This window comes from Myxocyprinus asiaticus, chromosome 40, assembly GCF_019703515.2.
Source record: "Myxocyprinus asiaticus isolate MX2 ecotype Aquarium Trade chromosome 40, UBuf_Myxa_2, whole genome shotgun sequence".
Classification (NCBI taxonomy): domain Eukaryota; kingdom Metazoa; phylum Chordata; class Actinopteri; order Cypriniformes; family Catostomidae; genus Myxocyprinus; species Myxocyprinus asiaticus.
Window position 1 is genome coordinate 19,169,265 of NC_059383.1, and position 25,061 is coordinate 19,194,325.

General features: G+C 37.7%; 1 protein-coding gene across 2 annotated transcripts in view; it reads right to left on the bottom strand.

Moving 5' to 3' along the window:
• Positions 1–25,061, bottom strand: part of LOC127430497 (sodium/calcium exchanger 1-like) — a 108,636-nt gene that overhangs the window by 80,836 nt on the left and 2,739 nt on the right. The window contains exons 1-2 of one of the 2 annotated variants that reach the window (XM_051680302.1): positions 21,951–22,613; positions 21,503–21,601 (exon numbers count right to left, since the gene is read on the bottom strand). The exons of the other annotated variant lie outside the window; for it this stretch is intronic. The gene's annotated coding sequence lies outside the window, so the exon portion shown is untranslated. Of the gene's footprint in view, positions 1–21,502; positions 21,602–21,950; positions 22,614–25,061 lie in introns of those variants that run through there. 2 annotated transcript variants of the gene reach the window in all.

The following is a 25,061-nucleotide window of genomic DNA, read 5'->3' on the forward strand; positions in this document are numbered from 1 at the left end:
AGTACTGTGGCATTATCTTGGTAATGGCACAGTGTCATTTTTTGTTATAGGGATCTTGTATTTTTCTTGTCTCATCACTCTTTTCACTTTCTCTTATCTCTGATTCCTCACTTCATCCTGTCATCTCTGCTGCTCCCACTCTAACCTCGTTATCACCTTTATATAACTGACATTTTTTATATTACTTTCTCTTCATTTCTTTTAATATTCATATAATGTTATTTTCTGTATTCTGTCATTAATATTTATAAATATACAGGACTTTAACCCAATAATATGGTGGAACTATGGTACAATGATGGTGTCAAGCTTGTTACCATAGTTTTGAATGGTTATCATGGTAGCCAACATGTCCAAAAAATGGTAATGGTATTTTTCTGAAAGTGATTAGTCTAATGGCTTATTAGTTTCAACAAAACCAGACTGGCTTTGGCTGAACCAGACAGCTCCTTCAGCTTATGTCAATATTCTATAAAAGACTAATTAAATTTGTATCACTGAAAGTGATGTGACCGCTCCCATTACAATTAATAAATCTGTCTGTAAGTGTGCAATGTCGGAAATGCGGTAGCAATCCAGTATTATTCTTTTGATGAACTTACAACACAATACATGGAGTGGACTTTTTATGTGACCTGTTACTCGTCTGAAGTAAAGGCACTTCGATGCTCCGGGGAGAATTCAAAAATGAATTTTTTGCTCCCTTGAAGAGCACTTCAGCGGGAGGGGATGCCACTCAAAAGCTCGTTCAAAACGAAAGTGAAAAAAAAAAATCTATTCTCGAAGTGCCCTTCTTTTAGAGAGGGGTACATTCATACAGTAATGCCATGTTTCCTTCAGAGTACCCACTTCAAGGGCTCTGCACTCTGTATTTCAATACAGGTGATGCAAGAGAAACGACAAAATCCTCTAATGAGCATAAATAGGCACAGCACACATAGTTGTGGGACAAGGTTAAGCTTATTTTAAACATTTGTGTCTGGCCAGCAGTGTCACTAAGGACAACTGGTCGATTGAATTGTTGAAAAATAATGCACAGCCGAGGTGGTAATGCGGTCACAATGCACAGCGGATATTTTCTGGTTTTTGTCCCTGAAACGCTCTTATGAGTGGAACTACTTTCAGATTCAGCGTCTTAAGGCCCAGGTATACTTCACTTTGCGCATTCCGTCTTGCGCAAAGTGTGTGCGCACAGCTTTGAAAGTATACCTCGCGTGGATGAGTGCGAATGGATGTGTTCGACACATGCTTTGTTATACGCTACCAGGCATTAGAGGGCAGCACGAGTCGTGTCATTTCCAGGACATCTGCTCTGAAGACTGAGGATCCGCTATTAGGAAGCAAGAACAACAACAACAAAACGATGGAGAAGGATATGTTCTTCAACTACTGCTTGGCAGCACAGCCCAACTGCGTTTGTCCGCACACAGTCCGCGCGGAAAGAAACAACTGAAATATGGCAACACTCGCTGCTGCTGAGAAGTGCTTAAACTTGCACTTGCAATGATTTTGAAGCGATGTTACTTCTGACAAGAGCTGCAACAAAAAAGTTAATCCTAGAAGCGATCTCTCTCAGTTTATGAGTTTCTCTCTTTCAATCATTCAAAAACAAACTCACTCACTCACACACACAACCACACACACACACACTACCTTATTACTCCTGTAAGTGCTCCAGTAAAGCAGCACAAGCCTCGCAATCCTCCGTTGCCTAGCAGTGACGTTATAAAGTTTCTGAACTAGCAACGAAGGCTCGGACTGTATCAAAGCAAGACGCTGAATCCATGGCGGAAGAAAGTAGTTCCACTCACAGGAGTGTTTTAGGGACGAAAACCAGAAAATGTCTTGAGATAAAATCCTGAACAATGTTTTAAGGTATGGTAACTGTGGTATAAGCAGTATAATTGACTAAAGCCTGTTGAATTATTGAAAAAGAATGCACACCCGAGGTGTTACGGTCACAATGCCCTACCTCGGGTGTGCATTATTTTTCAATAATTCAATGGTCCATCGTCAATTATTCCTCACTTAATGGCTCCTTATTTAGACCTGTGAGAAAATGTGCAGTGCAGTATTGGGCGTTATTCAGCTGTAATGTAGCCACTAAAGAAAAAGGTGAAGTCTTTTCTGATGATCAGGATTCAGGCATACAGTTTTCAAAGATTATGATTTAAAGCAACAGAGACAGATTAAAAGAATAGTTCAGCTAAAAATGAAAATTCTGTCATCTCCTCTTTTCCATTTAATGAAAGTGAACAGTGATTAATGTTGTCAGAATAGTTTTTCAGTGAATAATGACTTAAATTTTAGTCTGCTCCTAAAACAAAGCTATTATATGGGTTCGTAAGACTTGGAATATAGTAAACAATATTTTTATGTTGCTTTTATGGTGCAACATATTTATTTATTTATTTATTTTTTGGAGCTTAAAAGTCCTTGGTGCCCATCGACTTTCAATGTAGCTTAGACATTCTGCAAAATTTCTCATTTGGTGTTCCACAGAAGAAAAACAGTTTTTGTTTTTGGATAAACTATCCCTTTAAGAAAAAAGACCAAATAGAGAAAGTCTGTCCTCCAAAATGCCAAGCTTACAAATGGCAGTATGTGCATACATAACAAATACATAACAATGATGATCAATTAGGGTCAGTGGTGGCAGGCGGCCATGTCGCACTTCAGAGAGGTGTGAGGGAGCACAACACACACAAACACACAGAGCTCAGCATGGGGAATCTTTGTCTCACTGGCTTACAAGACCCAATTAAAAGACAAACTGAGAAAAGCAGCAGGTCAGCTCAATGTTTAACAACACAACCTCCACTTGTTCGTCATCATTACTGCCCATGACTACACATTCAGGCCAGTAAAAGCCTTTCATTTCCATGTTCTCTTCTTCTTTCTTCTGTTCTTTTTCTTCTCTGTGCTGCACTTCTCAAACACAGGCTCTTTCACACTCTCTCGACAGGGCATGTCTTAATTGCCGTGAAATTAATCCTATCTTTTTTAGGGATGTTTTAATGTCACTGCTGTCATATTTCATTATTAATTATACAACAGTTAGTTCCGGTCCTGTAATCTGATTAGATAAACAGCATTCCATGAGTACTGATATTTAGTATGACAGCACTGGGATGCTTCACAGTTTGTATCACTATTCTTGTCTATGTTTGCCGTGTTTCAAACAGGCCGTCTGTGCGTCGCTCACACTGCACAGCGGTTAATCCTGCTTTGGATTCTTTTGAAACTATTTTTATTGTTGGAGCAAAAAACATAGAATGTAAGTTACTCAATATGAACTACTTGTATAAAAGCAATATCACATGCAAAATCCAAGTGTTGTTCTGAATATCAGTAAGATTGTTATCATTTTCTGTCTGAACGCCACTCTTGCTTGTGGGACAGTTCACCCAAAAATGAAAAATGTGTCTTTATTTACTCACCATCATGTTGTTCCAAATGTTTATGACATTTTTTTTAGCCTGTCACCATTTACTTTCATTGGATCTTTTCCATACAATGAAAGTGAATGGTGACTGAGTTTCTCTGTCCCTAACATTGTGTCTTACATCTCCTTTTGTGTTCCACAAAGGTCATATGGGTTTGGAATGGCATGAGGATGAGTATATGATGACAGAATTTTCCTCTTTGGATGCACTATCCCTTTAAGTTAGCACTCATTTGATTGGTTAGGGAGGAACAATGGGAGATCCTGTATTCCCAGATCATCTTTCTTATCTCATAAGGCTGAGATGAGATGGACACAAGTAGAAAATAACAGCATGAGCCAATAGCATGATTTCATAAAACACAATTTCTTCTAAGACAACTAGTGGTTTAGAAGCCAAAAATGTGGAAATATGTAACATCAATCATATCAACGAAATGAGAGGATATTCCTCTGGATTTATCAACAGCAGATTATATTCCCTTTACAACCTTCATAAATACCTTGCAGATTGAGCAAGATAGCTCTTTCTTTTCTGACAACTGCTTAAAAGGTACAGTAGTACCAATATTTTTTTAACCAATAGGGATACACTGAGTGAGCAGGATTAGCAAAAATAGAGTCCACTGAGTCATTCGGTTAAGAATGTTGCTACATTGTAAGCATCATTGCACACTGAGATTTTATTAACAAAAGCCATTTGCTCAGACTTTGGACTAATCCAAAACTTTTTTTATTCTTTGATCAGCTCACTAATCAGAATTTGTCACTTTTTATCTGAGGTACATAGTGAGATGGGAAGAATGGAAAATTACAGATAAAGAACAGGTGAAAAGAGAGATAGAGAGAAAATGAGGAAGGCACACAAATTAAGACAGATACAGAGAAAGAAAGAGAGAGATCTTAGAAAAATTCTCAGCTTTGAAGCTCCACATACTGGAGGGCAGTGACGGGGGAGGGTGGGCAGTCCATTTACTGAACTTACAGCTTGTAATAAAATAAATTACTTCTGTGTTTAAACACTTAAAAGGATAGTTCACACAAAAATGAAAAATCTGTCATTGTTTACTCACTCTCATGTTGTTCCAAACCCATATATACTTTTGATTTTTCATGGAACTCAAAAGGAGATCAGTCACCATTCACTTTCATTCAAAAAGAGTAGTGTCAAAATTCTTTAAAATGCTCTTCTTGTTACCACCCCTGGAGTCGTGAGTTCGAATCCAGGGTGTGCTGAGTGACTCCAGCCAGGTCTCCTAAGCAACCAAATTGGCCCGTTTGCTATGAAGGGTAGAGTCACATGGGGTAACCTCCTCGTGGTCGCTATAATGTGGTTCTCGCTCTCGGTATGGCGCGTGGTGAGTTGTGCGTGGATGCCGCAGAGAATAGCATGAAGCCTCCACACGTGCTATGTCTCCATGGTAATGCGCTCAACAAGCCACATGATAAGATGCGCGGATTGACGGTCTCAAATGCGGAGGCAACTGAGATTCGTCCTCCGCCACCTGGATTGAGGCGAGTCACTACGCCACCACGAGGACCTAGAGCGCATTAGGAATTGGGCATTCCAAATTGGGGAGAAAAGAGAAGAAAAAAAAAGCTCTTCTTGTGTTCCACTAAAGAAAGAAAGTCATTCACAATTTTCAGTTCTGGGGGAACTAACCCTTTAAAACGGTATAGATGACTATAAGATCCCCAAAAGACAAGAAAAGTGCCCATGTACTCACAAAAACACACACCATATTTACGTAATCATGTGAAACCCACAGCTCTACCATTCCACACACATTGTGATGTATGATGTTGTTTTCTATGCAGGCGTTCTATATATATGCTTGCTGGAAACTCATCAGTGCCTCTGTTACGGGTGCCCACATTTCCCTTTTCCCTGACACAGTCCAGTAGTTTGTCTGCTATCTCACCCTACTGTGAGACACCACACGCATCAAATCTGCCATTTAAAAGGGTCAGCCTCCTCTCCTCTGTACTGCAAAAACATGTAGCCTCTCCCACCCCCAGATCCCTGCATATTCAACTGTCATGTAGCGTTCTCTCGAAACGTCCGCCGTGACACATCAACATTCATGAAACATGCTACATTTATCGCTCCACATGCCCTCCATAATCTACAGTATAACAATGGACAACTGAATTAAATGCGAGACGAGTGAGCTGATCTTTTGTTCTGGTGGTTTATCCAGATCGCAGACATCAATGTAGTTCTTGTTTTCGTTTTATTTTATTCTGGGTCTTTTTGCCTTTTGTGTGTGTGGGGTACACATACAGTACAAGGAAGCTTTAATTCTAAACATATGTTTAATATGCATTTCTATAGCTCTGTTAAGGTAAGCTCTGATGAATTTGGAGTTTCTCAAGTAACCTCTCGCTCTCTATAAAGCATTCATTGCTCTTGTGGCAGCTTTGGCAGGAGGGAAGTCGACGGGCCTGAAACCAGCAGGGAGTCATCCAGTGCTTTAAATACATAATAAGCAGGGTTGCAGACAAAGCAAGAGCTCTGAAGGGTTTGTGCGGATGACTGATAGAGAACACCTCACTGTTTCAGACTGTGGGGAAAGAGTTGGCTTGTGCTGAAATTTAGTTAGGGATAGTGAAGGGATAGTTCACCCGAAAATTTTAATTCTGTCATAATTTACCCTCTACTATCCATTTAAAGGTATGATTTGGTCATACTGAATGCAATGCCCCTGGGTTTGGTTAAAAGCACAGGCGCAAAGCAAATCTCCTTATGAGTGTGGCAGTCTATTATTGGCAAGAAAATGTAAGGAGAGATAAAGGGTTTGTGAGATGGGTTAAACATTTAGGTGGGCCAGATGAGGTTTTCTAATGGCTTTTAATGACATGTCTGTCTCAGTCTATTCAGGGACAGATCTGTAACCAAAAGCAACAAATGTTCGATTGGATTTTTTTATCATCATTGTTGTCATGTATTATTGCTATTGACAAACCATTGACAAATCAATACCTTCTTCGAGCTGGTCTTAAATAACTGGGCCACAGCCTCAAGATCTATACTTCTGAATGACATTTTCTGTTTCAATCTCTTTAAATGTAATTTCCTGCGCCTGTCATTTTTCTAATTTCAACCACGGACACACAGGAAAGGTCGCCTGCTGTAGACCCTCAACAGGCAGCATATGGCATTTGCCAGCCAAAAATAACACCTCTGTCTCTTTATTTTCCCAGTCTTAGCTCCTTTCTACATAGTGCCATTTACCCCAGATACCCTCTCTCTGCTTGTCTCATGGTGTGACAGTGTAAATGAGACTGTATTCCCACAAGCCCCCACAAGGTGACCCCTTCACCATTCATAATCAATCATTCACACACATCCCACTGTTCACTGCCAAATCTTCCTGTAATAACCATTAATATTCACACACTTCTCTGGATCTGATTCACTTTCTCAATCTGTAGTTGTGTAATTGTTTAATAACACAACTCCAGAGCCAGAGTGCAAGAAGCATTCTGATTGGCACTATATTTAAAGATATGTAGGATTGTGTCAAGAAGAATTTGCTTTTGTGTTAAAATAGACTGGAATTAGCTCATCTGTGGTGATTTTTTGGTATATAGTGGTATTTTTGAAAACACACCTATATCTGAGAAACCACATCGCATCCTCCTAGAATTTCACTTCACACCAGTAGTGTTTATTATAAGCCTTGCAAATTTGCTTCATAAGCACAGTTTTATTTTCTGTGTTGAAATACCAAATGACTCCTTTAAATCCTTTAAATAGTCAATAAGTTTTATTTATTGTAATCAGTAACATAATCTTTTAGATTACACTTATAAGGTGATTGAATCTAATTTAAATTATTTTAATTTAAAAGGAAATTAAATATAATTAAATCTGATTATGCACATTTAAAAATCTAATGTATCACGTAATCACATTACTTGTAGTCCATTACTACCAACACTGGGGGAGGGACATTCTCATTCTAAAGAGCATTTGATTGAACAATCTGTGTAGTGCAGGCTGAGTCATTAATATTTTTGTCCATTTTCTCAGAGAAGAAAACTGTACATTTTTAAATGCATATCTGCGAAAGGTGAATTTTATTAAAGGTATAGTTCACCCAAAAATGAAAATTCTCTCATTATTTACTCACCCTCCTGGTATCCCACATGTTTATGACTTACTTTCTTCTGCAGAACACAAATTAAGATTTTTAAAAGAATATCTAAGCTCTGTAGGTCCATACAATGCAGGTGAATTGGTGCCATAATTGGCAGCATAAAAGTACTCCATATGATTCCAGTGGTGAAATCCATGTGCTCACACACGATATGATAGCTGTGGGTGAGAAACAGATCAAAATGTAAGTAATTTTTTATCATAAATTCTTCTCCCTGCCCAGTAGTAGGCGATATACAAGACTGTGAATCACCAAAAACAGAAGGAGAATGTAAAAGTGAAAGTAAAGTGGATATTGCCTGAGTAGGGAGGAGAATTTATAGTAAAAAAGGACTTAAATATTGATCTGTTTCTCACCTGTCATATCGTGTCTGAAGACATGGATTTAACCACCAGAGTTGTCTGGAGTACTTTTATGTGCACTTATGTGGATTTTGGAGCCTCAAAATGTTGGCATCCATTCACTTGCATTGTATGGACCTACAGAGCTGAGATATTCTTCTAAAAATCATTTATGTTCTACAGAAGAAAGAAAGTCATACACATCTGGGATGACATGAGGGTGAGGAAATGATAAGAGAATTTTCATTTTTGGGTGAACTATTCCTTTAATGTTTAAGAACACACTAGTAAATAGATTATCTCAAAGCTAACAGACATGGACTAAAAGCCACAAAACTGACATTTTGATTTCATGGTGTCTTTAATTTCTGAAATATGCTTAAATAAGGCAGAACAGACATCTACACTGGACAAAGTGAAGGAAGGTGTGTCAGAGAAATTGTTTCTTAATACAAGACTGTGTCTATTGGTGTGAAGCATACTGGCTAAGGTTGTTTTTAGGAACTGTGAGGAAACTAATTGAAGTTGCCCAGTCATGTGTGAAAAATCTCCCATCATTGTAGCACCACTTAGACTAAGTGGGGAAAAGGGAAGGGACAAAAACTGACAACATGTTCCACATCCTTATTTAAAATTCAGGCAGTGGAATAGACAGGGGAGCACAAGTGCCCTGTATTCCATCTGGCAACCTCAAGTATGCCACCATGGGGATAGAGAGGAGGAAAGAATGAAAATCAAGTGATAGAAAACAATATCACAGTGCTACCTTTGGTATGTCCAAAGGAATGGGGAGCTTAAACCAAAATCTAATTTCATTTGCACTCATTAATCTGTAGGTGGGAATCAATGACCCACAGTTCTACAACTTCCATGTTCCCCCAACCCAATCTAACATCACTGATCTACAGCTTGCGCTTTTGACTGATGGGTCTCATATGAGGTACTGACCTATCATTCAAACAGACCCCCTGTCAGCCTGTTTCAGCTATTAGCAGTTCAACAAAGCTTTGGGACCAAATTACTTTACACAATCAACATACTCTAAAACTCTAAAACATACTCTATGCAAGTACATGAATGCAGACAATTCTAGCTATGCAAGCTCTATTTTGTGTGCTGTTGTGTTCCAAAATGTGTCAGACCACAATTCATGACACAAAGCAAGTACCAGTCTCAATATTGCCACAAGGGGCACTACCATCAACATTATTGTTAAAGGGATAGTTCACCCAAAAATTTTAATTCTCTCATTATTTACTCTCCCTCATGCCATCCCAGATGTGTATGAATTTCTTTCTTCTGCAGAACACAAAGATTTTTAGAAGAATATCTCAGCTATGTTGGTTCTCACAATGCAAGTGCTGATCAGACCTTTGTAGCTCTAAAAATCACATAAAGAAAACACAAAAGTAATTCATATGCCTCCAGTGTTTAAATCCATTTATTCTGAAGCGATATGATAGGTGTGGGTGAGAAACAGAACAATAAGTTTATACTTTTTTTTCTTCCTCTAAATCTCCACTTTCACTTTTACTTTCAGATGTTAAAGTAAAACTAAACAGGCACCACATGTGAAATGAAAGTGGAAATTTAGAGTAAAAAAAGGATTTAAATTTTAATCTGTTTCTAACCCACATCATATTGCTTCTGAAGATTTGGATTTAACCACTGGAGTCATATGATTACTTTTGTTTCTTATATGTGATTTTTGGAGCTACAGAGGTCTGACTTAGGTCAACTTTCACTTGTATTGTATGGACCAACAGAGCAGTGATATTCTTCTAAAAATCTTCATTTGTGTTCCGCAGAAGAAAGAAAGTCATACACATCTGGGATGGCATGAGGGTGAGTAAATGATGAGAGAATTTTCATTTTTTGTGTGAACTATCCCTTTAAATGTCTGCATCTATACTGTATGTGTTTTCTCTTTTAAGCCAACTACTGTCATGCCAGAGAAAAAGTTCAAAGAGTGGACAATGAGGGGGCCTGGGTAGCTCAGCAAGTACTGGGGCTGACTACCACCCCTGGAGTCGTGAGTTCGAATCCAGGGCGTGCTGAATGACTCCAGCCAGGTCTCCTAAGCAACCAAATTGACCCGATTGCTAGGGAGGGTAGAGTCACATGAGGTATCCTCCTCGTGGTCGCAATTAGTGGTTCTCGCTCACAGTGGGGCGTGTGGTAAGTTGTCCGTGGATCACGGAGAATAACATGAGGCTCCACATGCTCTGAGTCTCCACAGTGTCATGCATGGTGAGCCACGTGATAAGATGCGTGGATTGACTGTCTCAGAATCGGAGGCTACTGAAACTTGTCTTCCGCCACCCAGATTGAGGTGAGTAACCACGCCACCATGAGGACCTAGTAAGTAGTGGGAATTGGGCATGCCAAATTGGGGAGAAAAGGGGATAAACATTTTTTTTTTTATTATTGGTCAATGAATGAGCCGTGCCTGGTGGTTCTGTCGCAACAAGGCACTAATGTTCATGATCATTCACTTTCTCTGTTCCTCTGCAGTGGAATGAGCTTCCAAACTCCACAAGATGTGCTGAAACCATCTCATCATTCAAGAAACAGCTGAAAACACACCATTTCCGCAAGCACTTAACTAGTCCACACTAATGGCACTTGCTATTTAATTATTTAATAATGATTTTAAAAAAAAATACTTTCCTTGTCTGTCTCTTTCTTCTGCACTAGCTTCTAACCTACTCTGATTACTCTTGGAACTTGTGCAATACTGCACATATTGTTGACTTTGTATGACAAATTGCTCATGTTTCTCATTTGCAGGTCGCTTTGGATAAAAGTGTATGTTAAACGACTAAACGTATGCAAGCAATTTAAGGTCAATATATTTATAGCAACTTACCTGTATAATAACACAGCCAGTTTAATGGCACAGACTTCTGAACGTAGTTCTATCACCCCCTTAAGTACTGAGGTTTGTTACAACAACAGGAATGTAAGAACGCATGTTTAGCATGTTCAACCGGACCACACATTGGTCATGCTCGCGTATTTGCGTAAAGTATGTTACTGGTCTTATACTCTACACAAAATAATAAACTCAAACAAAACCTAGAAAAATCACAAATAACCCTAAACAAAGATGAAAAAATAACTATTCAATAATTTAGACATTTTTTTATATATTCATTAGCTGTTTGCACACTTGAGCAACACAAACTCATCCCCATGTAACAAGACAAGTGGTTTAGGTTCATTCAAACCACATTATAGGAATAGTTTACCCTAAAACAGAAATTCTCAAATCACTCTAAACCTGACTTACTTTCTTCCCCGGAGCACCAAGAGGGTTACTTATATAATAATGTCCAAGCTGCTCTTTTCCATACAATGAAAGTGGGAAAAGGATTTTAATGGGAATATTTTTTTTTTGGGGGGGGGGGTTTGGAGCTTGACAGCCCCTGGTCACCATTCCCTTTCATTGTATGGAAGAGAGCTGCTCTAACATTCTCAACTTCTCCTTTGGTATTCTATGGAATAAAGAAAATCGAAGGGGTTTGGAATGATATCGAGTAAATAATGACAGAAATTTCATTTTGGGGTGAACAATTCCTTTAATGTGGATTCAGCACCATGGACAGTGACAATAGCACAAGATCTGCTTCCTCAGCCATCGTCACACATCATATTGTATAATATGCTGCGTAATATGCTTGTTGCATAGTATATTATACAACAGACCTGCAAACTAAACTATTCTCGCCTACTGGACTCATAAATCTTGCCCACACAAAAACATTGCAAAGCACTGGATTACTTATGGACCTACTATAATGACAATATGGCCTGGTGTAAATCTGGTCCGCTTGAAAAGTAAGTGGGACAGGTAAATTTACCAAGCCCCAAAAAGCTTAATAATAATAATAAAAACACCCTGGAGGAGCACAATGCAAGTCATGTATTTGATTGTGTAAAAAAAATCCAATTGTGTACTGGCTTCTAAGAGACAATCTTTGATGGATGGTACACAATAACAGTTCCACAATTACAGCAGAGCTTTCTGAGATATTTGTTTTGGGTATCTCCCAAACTCCCAATGAGTTAAACTGTAATTAATGTTTTTATAAAATTACCCAAACAAACACATACTGCAAGTCACACAAACAGCAGAAAGGAGGTTTGTTTAAAATATGCATTTAAACTCATAGTTACAGACAGAATAAGGAAAAAGGAAGGAAGTAAAGAGGGGAAAATAAGAAAGGTATTGAGAGAGAAAAAAACAGAGAATAAGGTTCATGAAGAAACTACAAAACGCAGACAATTAGTTGAAACCCAGAGGAGTCATCATCAGGGTCTCTGTCGAGAGACAACACCCTACAACTACATTTTCTGCGTCACAAAAGCTGCAAGCAAAACAACATGCAGATATTAAATCTAAATTAAATTTCCTGGATGAGGGTTGGCAACATGAAATCAAAGAGGTAGATCAAAGGCAGACTTCTCCTGCTGCATTAGCCTAGACACTTGCAAACAGCACTTAATAATACTGACATGGTCTCGATGGTTTGCATAAGGCTGATGCAGACTGGGCTGATAGCACGGCCGTAACCAAAATAGCCATTGAGAGGGACAAGTCCCCTCCAATAATTAGACATGACCATATTGTCCTCCCAAATTATTGAGATTCTTGTTCCTGTTCTGCTGCAGTCCATTATGCATCAATGTTTAATTGTCATTAAGTTGTTGCTGGGATTACATATTGGTTAAAACTTTTTTCATTTTTAGTGTGGTAAGAAGTCTAAAATCGCTCATCAATGTTGTTTGAAATGACTAATCAAATCAAAGAAGGGAGAACTCATGCTTCTTTTACATTAAGCAGGAATCATGCAGAGCAGCGCGAGTCATGATGCGTCACAGCCATAGTTGCGCTACTTGCTTGACAGGGGGAGGATATTATGTTGTGTCCGTCTGCATTTGTGCAAAGCCAGCGACCTTAACAGATATGAAATAAGTTAGCTGCCAAGCTTGGTATTACATGTTACACAAATAAGTACATTTAAACAATAAAAAAGGATACTGTGAGACATCAGAAGTTATTCCTGTCTCTACAATAATGATTGAAATGAATACAAGTAAATAGAAACCTTATTTTCATTCAGGAAGATTTCCCGGTAGTTTTCTCAGGACAGGAGGCAAAAATGACAGTTGATAAACTGGTTTTAAACTGGCAAACCAGCAATGGGTTATACTGACCCAGCAGCATGGGTTGGTTATGATGAATTTATACAATGACCCATCCATTAATCCAGAAGAGTTTGATTAACACTACCCAACACTGTAAAAATAACCAAACAACATGACTCAGCAGACTCAATCTAGCATTCTGAGTTATAAAATTACCCAGCAAAATTTAGAGTGTGCAATGCATATTTTACAAAGGCTTATTCCCAAATATCTTGCATTCAGCACCTTTATTATATTAAGGACTGAGTCTGAAAGTTTCATCTCTCTCGTATCACTCTGCCATCTCTCTCTACTCACATAATAAACTTTCATTAATTTCATGACCATTTATTTATTTATTTGGTAAGTAGCTGTAGCAAAAGGCAGGATAAAGTATAATAAGTTGGTCATAATAGGAAAATAAATCCCTTTGGGGGAACAAGCCCTTACGATTTGTTGCGAGGTCCTGATCACTATCTTTGGGTTTAATTTTGCAATAATGACTGGCTGACTGCACATTATGGCTTACTTTTTAATTACTGATAGACCAACATTAATTTAACCTACAATGTGAGCCGAACCTCATGTAAATAACAGTGATAGATTTAACAACACTTAATGCGAATCTTACATCAACCACATTTTGTTTAGGAATGGGTAGACCCTGTAATTCCTCTGTAAAACTAACAAGAATTTTATTTTCACCTTTTCAACATATTGCCAAACTTGAAACAGACGATAATGTTCTTTTGGAGGATTGCGGTTTCCTCCTTGGTATTCTCCCATGGCACTTCTTTGTGTCTCTGTGTTTTGGTAGATGCATGAAAAGCAAGAGATGCAGCTTCTTCATTCTTTAGTAAAAGACAAAAGATTGATACTGAATGATCTGGGTAGAAACATGAGTGTATTTCTTCATTCTACAGTGTTTTTTGTAACTTTCTCCAACATTGTTTTTAGAGCAATTCTATGTGTTTATGTATGCTGTTCAGTGTATTTACAAATGTTGTTCAGTTATCTTCTGTTACACATTATCTCCCTGACCACTGTTTTTTTATTTTTAGCATTTTTTATACTTTATACAGCCTCATTAGTATAGACTCTTTTTCTAAGGTCTTCGGAAATCTCTTTTGACCACTGCAGAAAACCTGTTTTGAGACACTCTTGAAGTGTACATTGAGGAAGCAACAAAATTTGCATTTGTTGTATAGGGGAAAAAGCCTAAGGAGTAGGCAAGTATTCTGAAGAATTTTTGATAACACTTTCTATGAAGCCCATATTTATATTGCATTGTAAAGACATCTGTAATTTCTCATATTATGCCTTATATTATAACTTCTCATAAATTGTTGTAACTACAATTATAATACATTATAATACTTCCCTTTGCATAGTTATACCTTAGAGCCAGTGCTGGGTGGATTACTTCTAAAGTGTAATCTGGTACTGATTACAAATTACATGTATAAAATTGTAGTCAATAACATAATTTATTGCATTTTATTTTAAAGGTAGTCTAATATGACAGCTTTTTGGATTACTTCTGACCTAATTCTTATTTATTTGAGGTCACATGCATCGGAGTTGGATAAGCTTGAACCATTTTGACGTAAAGTTGCTTAAATGCATTATAGAAAATTTCCTTAATGGATCAAAATATGAGAATTGATTCAATTTTTGTGTGTGTCTGTTTTACTCGCTATTTGTCTGCTTCTGTTAAAGTGCACCTATTATGATTTTTAAACGTGCCTAATCTTGTTTTGAAGGTCTCATACAATAGATTTACATGCATCCAAGGTCAAAAAACACTTTAATTTGCTCATAATTTAAATTGCAGCATTACCTTTTTTTCCCCAGTGTCAAAAACGACTGCTTCAATGATCCGTTCTAAAGGATTCATACTAAACTCCTCCTTTCAGAGAGCCTACTCTGCTCTGATTGGTCAGATGTCCCAGTCTGTTGTGATTGGTCTATCGCTTAGTGTGCGTGTCGGAAAGGAAATGGCCACTACCATATCCGAGTTTCAGCTCCGTCTGAAAAAATGTCTGTTTTACCTTACCAATTTGAGCACCATCGCAAGCACGACGAGAACAGGACATTTCTCAGTGGTAAGTTTATATGTAGTTTGACAATAACGTGAGTTAGCCGGTTAGCAGAGGCTAACAGGCTAACAGCGTGCACTGGCTATACATGTAAACAGACCAGAGGCGGGTTTTTTGTTACCAAATTACGTAGGTTAGTACAGGAAGTAAGTCTGGAATTACTAACGACTCGTTTCAGGTGTTCAGAATCGGTTCTTTCTTTTGGGTGTCAATAACTCCATATTTCGTGCACTTTGATTTTTGAAACTTTGCAGACTTTTTTACATTCACAAACAGCTATATAACACACTACATGAAAGGTCATATTTGAAAAACCATAATAGGTGCTCTTTAAATAAAAAGGCACTTAAAATGTTTGATCAGATCAGACTATATTTTATACAGATTATGAATCAACATCACAAAAAAAAGTCTCAAAAGATGTCACATTCATGTACTTTTTTAAAGCCATTTACAAAAGCTATTGACCCCTGTGAGGTATTGATTTAGTGCACTCTCTGCTTAAAAAAAACAATCCTTTCCATTCTTCCTCTGCATCTCACCTTCCTCGCTATGTGTACTTCTCTACGTAATTTTTGAAACATGTATTACAGCACGTTGCTCCCTTAGGATGAATCATTTCTATTGTTCTCCTCATTTGTAAGTCGCTTTGGATAAAAGCATCTGCTAAATGAATAAATGTAAATATAAAAGCAATTCACAAAACTACAACTAACTTGACTGCACTAATGCAACCGGTTCAGCATTTATGTGTGGATTACTGCTCCATCTTCAGTGTAATTATGGTGGATGGTAAGTATCAGGTCTGTGTGTGCAGTACTCCTCTTGATTTATGATTTATTTTCTTCCACTTAAATCACACCCTGTTGGACAAAATGTCTCAAAATCTACATTGTGAATGTGTGTTCCTTTGTATTTTGTACATTTTTATATATTTTCATTTTATAAGCTTGACTTGTATAGTTACAAGTTTATGTTACAAGCTGTTTATAAGAAGATATTGCTTTTGCAACTTTACTTAAAGACAACTTATAATGGTATCACGTCATAAAGCCTTATAACTGTTGACACTATGTTGCTTTTGCATGACAGCTCTTATAAGATATCTAATACAGTATATTACATTACAAATATTGTGGATAAAATTGGATGTTGATTGTGTTATAAAGCATCATATTATTTAAAGTAGGTTAAGTAGTATTATAATTGTATTTAATGTGTTACTATATTATTATAACTTATATACATGTATACGTTATAACATATTATAAGTTGTATTATGAGACATTAAGAATGCATAATAATGTACACAGTAAATTATGCCTTTGTAATGCATTATAAATATGGGCTTCATAGAAAGTGTTCCCGATTTGATATTCAAGCAACATGTAAATCATTTAAATACCATTATATTATAGTAGATGTATTGCCAGTGACACTCTTCACTTTTCAAAGTGTGAAATTGATGTATAATATTTCCACATCTGCTGACTGGTCATATAGCACTCACAGCTCAGGTGACTGGTTACAGAACTGAGTGTCCATAAACAAAGAAGTCAAATTTGAAATCGTCTACATCCTGGGACTCCTGCTTCAGCCTAGCATCTTCCATTAAGATAAAAGGGAATGCTAATGGATAGCTTTCTCTAGGTATTACAGACCTCCTTAGTGCCAACAGCTGAAGGATTGAGGAAATTGCTTCAAATAAAAATATCTCATATTGACGCTGCAAATCACATACTGTATTTATATTATATATAACTAGGCTTGACAGAGCTTGATTACCTCAATTGTGCAGAGCCTCGAGAAGGGCAAGATATTTTAAATGGTTCACTTGGCTGCATTTTAAAACGCTAACCATTTGTAAGTGCAGGCGAGCTGTGGACTGCACTATAGGGGTGAAATATTAAGTCTCTAGCACTGGGCCCCTGGCACTGTGTTAATAATGGTGGTTGAGCTGAAAGTGGAGGCGAGCAAAATGCCATTTGGAGGCCTCGGATTCTCATTGAGGAGGATGATACTAAAGGGATCACACACAGACAGACAGCTAGACATAAACACAAACACAGATACTGGCAAAAGGAACTCCCAAGACTTGTAAATGCACAATCAGATTTAGAGCTGAACTTAAATCTTACACAAAAAAAGATTTAAACCTCCAGTTTTCATACACGTCCTGGCACACAATTACACACACAAACAGACTTAACATAATTCACAGATACTGTGCTACACACAGGGCTCTGGACAGAACTTGCAGATGCAGGCTTAAAAATCCAGTGGAAATTCATGTTAATTCTGCACAATGAGCTTCTAAATCTTGGCCATCCGAAGCTTTTAGAGCAAGAAGCGGTACAAATATTCTGACACGGCAAGTAATGAAAGGAACAGCAGTGGAAACAAACCGCTTTCCACTTTGAATTCTGCCTTTAGCAAGAGTGTGATTATTTTCAGTTCGACAGAAACATTAAGATCAGCTCAAGCTGTGAGTAATGGTTCCAAGCATTAGAGGAAAGGAAGTAACGGCAAAACCAAGGGCTCTGACAACAGCAGATCGCATAAAGGTTTACAACTAGAGAGCAAGAGTTTTTCTTAGACCAGCCAATGAATCGTGGGCACAAAATCAAAACAAGCTTGTTATATGTGGCAATAAGATCGCATAATACCTGTACCACATACTGTACTTTGCTCATGACATACCATGATGTAAAGTACTAGCTTCAGTGAATATCTCTAATCAGTGAGTGAATATTCTCTTTCATTCAAGGCACTTACAGTGACTAAGAATACCTACCTGCATGTGACCCACTCACTTGGTCAAAAACAATTCATTAAACAAAAATATCACTATTTCATGTCATCAGGACAGTCTCTGAAATTCAAGCTGCAAAACATAATTTGCCTGCAACCTGTTTGTTGCAGTATAATTATATGCAAGGGTATAATTGATTTCTCTGGTAAGGATACATGTAATTTTGTCTGTCATTTGAGCAATATGCAGGTCTATCGTTAGCAAATGCATCTTGCCCTGTTTGTCAAAATGGCAATCTATTACAGGGGTTCTCAACTAGTGGGCTGCGACCCCTTTCTGTCCTGATTGGGTTGTGGATAGGAGGGAAAAACAATGATAACTGCAAATAATAAAATGCTACTAAAATTATAATTGTGCATTTAGGATAGAAAATAAATGGGCTCATCAGCTTTTTTTAAAGAAAGAAGAGAAAACACTTTCAATATCTTTTGTTGTTGACAATGAAACTTAACAGTATTTTGGCAAGAATGCTTTTGTCACATGGTAGAAGCTAGCCAAATTAGGTATATGTCAACATGGACACAGACAGATTGCTTGAAGAAAAAAAGGCAGATGCTATTTGCACCCTGGTGCAAATAATGGTATATGTTATTTACACTCCAACCCCAGTGCAAATAATGGTAGATACTAACTGCACCCATATTTACAGTTGAAGTCAGAAGTTTACATACACTTAGGTTGAAGTGATTAAAACTCATTTATTAACCACTCCACAGATTTCATATTAGCAAACTATGGTTTTGGCAAGTTGTTTAGGACTTTGTGCATGACACAAGTAATGTTTCCAACAATTATTTACAGACAGATTGTTTTACTTTTAATTGACTATATCACAATTCCAGTGGGTCAGAAGTTTACATACATTAAGTTAACTGTGCCTTTAAGCAGCTTGAAAAATTCCAGAAAATGATGTCAAGCCTTTAGGCAATTACCCAATTAGCTTCTGATAGGCTAATTGGAGTCAATTGGAGGTGTTCCTGTGGATGTATTTTAAGGCCTACCTTCAAACTCAGTGCCTCTTGGCTTGACATCATGGGAAAATCAAATGGGAACAGGTAGACAAGTATCTATATCCACAGTAAAACGAGTCCTATATCAATATAACTTGAAAGGCTGCTCAGCAAGGAAGAAGCCACTGCTCCAAAACTGCCATAAAAAAGTCAGACTACAGTTTGCAAGTGCACATGGGGACAAAGATATTACTTTTTGGAGAACTGTCGTCTGGTCTGATGAAACAAAAAGTGAACTGTTTGGCCATAATGACCATCATTATGTTTGGAGGAAAAAGGGTGAGGCTTGCAAGCTGAAGAACACCATCCCAACCATGAAGCATGGGGGTGGCACCATCATGTTGTGAGGGTGCTTTGCTGCAGGAGGGACTGGTGCACTTCACAAAATAGATGGCATCATGAGGAAGGAAAATTATGTGGATATATTGAAAAATGGCTTAAGGACAACAAAGTCAAGGTATTGGAGAGGCCATCACAAAGCCCTGACCTCAATACGATAGAAAATGTGTGGGCAGAACTGAAAAAGCGTATGCAAGCAAGGAAGCATACAAACCTGACTCAGTTACACCAGTTCTGTCTGGAGGAATGGGCCAAAATTCCAGCAACTTATTGTGAGAAGCTTGTAGAAGGCTACCAAAAAAGTTTGACCCAAGTTAAACAATTTAAAGGCAATGCTACCAAATACTAACAAAGTGTATGTAAACTTCTGACCCACTGGGAATGTGATGAAAATAATAAAAGCTGAAATAAATGATTCTCTCTGCAACTATTCTGACATCTCACATTCTTAAAATAAAGTAGTGATCCTAACTGACCTATGACAGGGAATGTTTTCAACGATTAAATGTCAGGAATTGTGAAAAACTGAGTTTAAATGTATTTGGCTAAGGTGTATGTAAACTTCTGACTTCAACTGTAAATACTAACGTACAGTAAATGGGTATCACTGCAGTGTATTTATTGTGTTTATTGAGTCCCACAGACACACTACATTAACCTCTACCCCTAAACCTAACCTTAAACTTACCTTAGAAAAAATAACCTTGGTTTTACTACATTAACCAGTTTCACCATGATATTTTGTTTACAGTAACCACAAAATGAACCATGGTTTTATTACCACCATATTACTGTAGCAACACCATTGTTAATTGCATTAAAACTATGGTTTCTGCCAAAAAAAAAAACATGGTTAATACAATATTACTATAGTATGATGCAATCTACACAAAAATGATGCCAAGCCGTGGGAACAAGTGTGATCGACAGACCCTGCCTCCAGATCAAACTCTTCTCTGCACTCCTCAACATTTACATCCATTTTTATATATTATTTTAAGTAGTATTAAAAGTAATATTAAAAGTGGAAACAGAAAGTCAGATGGGAAAAAGAGTGAGACAAAAGGTGAATTCGAACTATGGTCACTAGGACAACACTATAGACATTCACACCGTCTTTACACCGCAGGCCACTGCAACGACATCTATTGTCTAGTCTGTTGTATATTTCTATGGTTTCACCAGACTATTGAGGTGCAAATAGCTGCACTGTGTGGCAGATGCTATTTTCACCGGGGTGCAAATAGTCACTCCGAAAAAGAAAATACAATTCATGTTAATTCAATGTTAAATAGGTTCACTTGCAATGAGGACAAACATGGTTTGTGCTGACTACAGCTTGAAGAAACATTTAGAAACCAAAATTGTCCATTTTTGATAAATTCCTATTTCTAACTTTCAGTTTATGTCATGCTAATAATTTTGCATATTGTTGGATCAATAGAGTTCATGGTATTAATAAAGTGTAATAATTGATGCTAAGGACATTTTAATTTACTTCTGAACAATTAACCATTTTAATTTTGTGCTAGTTTGCCACTTGATAGCCAAAGTACATGATACAGTATTTGCTAACTTAATATCCACTTGGAGTGAAGAAAAGCCAGTTGTTTTTTTTGTTTTTGGTGCATGTTAAGTTGAAAGATTAGCAAAAATAAAAATAGCACATTTATCTGTGGGGTTTCTTATACATTACACAAACACTGCGAGTGACAAATAAAATACCTGCACCAAGTCCAAAAATACATTTGCATGTATCACTTTAATGTAGACCTGAGGCTCCTCAAAGCCAAAGCATCTGAAAGGTGAGGTAATATAGCCATATCAAATATTTCTACAGTATGTTTATCTGAAACAGGTGGGCTGCCTCTATACAGAGAGAATGAGAGCGTTTCCATGAGAACTGTGCCTGCGAAGTGGCCACAGCCAGTATGAAAACTATTGGCTCTTACTACTTGTTATTTAGGGCCAGTTCAAAGCATACATCAAGTGCACTGAGTATTTGCTTCAAGAGTGACTAAGTAGTCATTGATCTTTTGAATGAAAATGATTAAACAACATCAAACTAAAGCTTTCTAATAAAAGAGTGAAGTCAGTCTTTACCTGCTCGGAGAGACAGATGTATGCTTGTGGTTAACAGATGCTCATCTTGTTGGGTAGCTCTGCTATAGGCTGTGATATGTTTGACAAGCAACTTAGTTCCTGGAAAGATAATGTATATTCTTAAGGAAGGAATGTGTATTAGCTGATTATTTCTTTAATGAAACAAAAATGTAACTAGTCTTGAACACATTTTTGCATATTTGAACGTGGGAGGCAGAGGCTGCAGACAGTTGTATAAGACAACAGCTATACTGTCGTTTCATTGGTATTTCTAAATATTTCATTCTGACACCAAGTAACCTGAAAACATGGAGGCTGCAGCCTATATAGTCATTTGTTGATTTCAAGTCGCTTTGTCGCATTAAACCTATACGGACTGGTTAGAAATAATAAATAATAGTGCGTTCGTTGTGTTGTGATGTGATGTGGTGAGTTTCGTTGTACTTACAAAGACGGTGTCGGGATTCCGGTGGTCAATGGTTCGTGACTTGCTCTTCTGTAGTTTGATGTATGTGTCGGAATTCACAGTGAATCAGCTCGGTGCGCGCGGCTCTTCTGTCCATAGAGCAGCGGTAATGCGCGCGAGCTTTAGAGCGGTGCTTCTCTTGATTTGACAGTTCAAACAATAATAATAAAAAGAACTAACATAAAAAATGCACGATTCAGTCAAGTTGTAGACTCGAGGTCAGATTGATTTAAGAAAGTATCTCGCTGAGAGAAAATGTTTATAGCTCCAGACGACACACCAGAACGTCTTACGTTCAAGATTTTCACACACACACACACACACAAAATGATCTTGCTCCAGTAGTAGAAGCGACTTCAAAACTAGAGCGCAAACCTTTGATGTTTAATTCTAAAGGAATTTCAAAAGAAAGTGGTTGACGAAAGACAGATCTTCAAGATGTTTGGCAACACCAACTGCAGCCCGTGCACACAATTCCAAACACTGTAAACAGAAATCTAAAAATGCCTAATCCTACCAATAGCATTTCGAAAATAAAGACACTTGGGGTAAAAAAACAGGGAGCGAACACTATATTAGACGCGGTTTCTTTGAAGGAATAAAATAAAAAAGAAAACGTATTAGGAGAACAGTCAGCGCCACACATGGACGTGATGAGCCAGAGGGAGTGAATGAGAAGATGCTAACTATACGCTCGCATCAGCATCAACCACACACATAAGACATGAGGATGGGGGAAACGGGCTGAGTCATGTGGGAAAGGTAATTGCCTGTAAATGCACACTTTCTTTCTCATATCTGCTTTTCGGCGAATTGCACTGTGCTAAAGTGACATTTGGACCGCAAAAGAGGGGAGGGGACATTTTCCAGAACAGCGCGTGGCTTACCTGAGTCTTCCTGCCAGGCAGAGCGAGCCAGGACCGGATGATAATTTATCAAATTTGCTCTGATGTTGAACAGACATATTAGAAATAAAAACTATGTTGGCAGACACTTAAAAACACGTGTACATCGCAAGTACTGAACCAATATTGTTCGACGTTGTACCATCTGATCCATCTGTGACAACATATTCATTAATGACACAATAAACAACTACTGATCTAAGGGTAACCTGCAGTTTTATTTAATCTCTTTTACATTGTAAAAAAAATGAAATTACATTTTATCCAGCTTACCCTTGGGGGGTACGAAATGTGAATTCATTTGCATCAACATTAAAAAACATGTTAGACCAACAATATTCCCACAAATGTTGTCCCTGCTAGCCTAACAGAGTTGTCTGAACAAACAGTTTCATATTGATGAACAATGTCTGAACAATGTTGCTGATTTGCGAGTGCCCAGCCTGCATTGCAACATGAATAAATTATGTGGTTATTGTTATAGGCTTATTTTTTGTTTGCTGACTTTATGCTGTTATTGTTTTTTGTTGCCACTGATAGTCAGTTGTTGTGTGGTGATATTAAAGAGCTCATCTTTTAACTTAATGAGGTTTGTTGATTGTCACTGCTATTAAGGTTTGTGTGTGAAGAGTTGAGGTCTATTGCATGTCTATGTCTAAGAGTTGTACGGCAATTTTGCAAGACATACCTTTCTTCAGAGGTAAAGATCGCGGATAACCATGCAAACGTAAGTTAAAACCATATGCAAGATTGAAAAATTGACAAAATGAAAGCTCTTGTATTGCGAATTGATAGTTGAACAAGAAATTATGTTATCACAACACAATTATAAATGCAATGTTCCTGAGGGCAATTAATCAGACAGTTGTTGTGAGAACTCAAAAATTGTAATGCATCATGTTGCTTTGATGTTTTAACTTTGCTCAATAATTTCTGTTCAACAGTGTATATACAGGCTAAATATTTCTTTTTACACATAGTGTACATAAAGTGACATAACGCAGTACATATAAATAGAAAGGAAGAGCAGTACATTATCCAGTACATTTACTGTTTCATTTCACCAGGTCTCTATCACCTATAGACATTTTTCACAGTAGCACCATCTTTGATTTTTGATGGGAATGACAAAGAGGCTGTGAGGGATGGACGTGCAGTATTTTCAATGGGCTGTACTGCAGTTCAAATCATTTTTGGATCGTTCCACAGACAAAACATTGAAAAAATATCTTTTCAAGAACATTCAATGGACAAAAAACATGAGTTGTGAAAATTAGATGTGATCGAGGAGCGTTTTACAGCTTTATACCGTTCGTGCCATTGAAGATATGGTAAGCCCATCCCTCACAGCCTCATTGTCATTCCCATTAAAAATCAAAGGTGCACAGTGCCTCTGTGAATAAGGTCTATTGAAAAGCTCTACAATATTTCTGCACAACTCCATTGGTACATTAGGAATCATATAAAACTATTTGACAGGTTATTTGAAGGCAAAGTCCCAGATATTGATGGTGGTAATTTACAACAACAACAAATTCTCTAAATGTGCCATAAACAGTAGTTCTAGATAGAGGACTTTGTTGTTGTAATGATGATACAACCCCAAACCTACATTCACTACAATCTCTTATAAACCACAAAAAACAAACAAAAAAAAAATACCAGTAAGGAATCATATTTGCTACCTAAACCTTGCACCCAATTCTAAGACACTGAATGAATGAATTTTACACTTATATAGTGTTTATCTGACAGTACACTCAAAGCGCATTACAAAGAAAACAGGGGACTCTCCTCAACCACCACCAGTGGGCAGCATCCACCTGAATGATGTGACAGCAGCCATAGTGCGCCAGTATGCTCACCACACACCAGATATTGGTGGAGAGGAGAGGTAGAGCCAATTCATGCATGGGGAGTATTAGTAGGACATGATTGATAAGGGCTAATAGGGGAATTTGCCCAGGACAGTGGGGTTACCCCCCTAATATTTACAAGAAGTGCCCTGAGTCAGGAACTCAGTTTAACATCTCATAAGAAGGATGGTGCCTTTTTATAGTATAGTGTCCCCATCACTATACTGGGGCATTATTTAGGACCCACACAGACAGCAGGGTGAGCACCCCCTGCTAGTCTCTTTAACACCTCTTCCAGCAGCAACATTAGTTTTTCCACAGGAGGCCTCCCA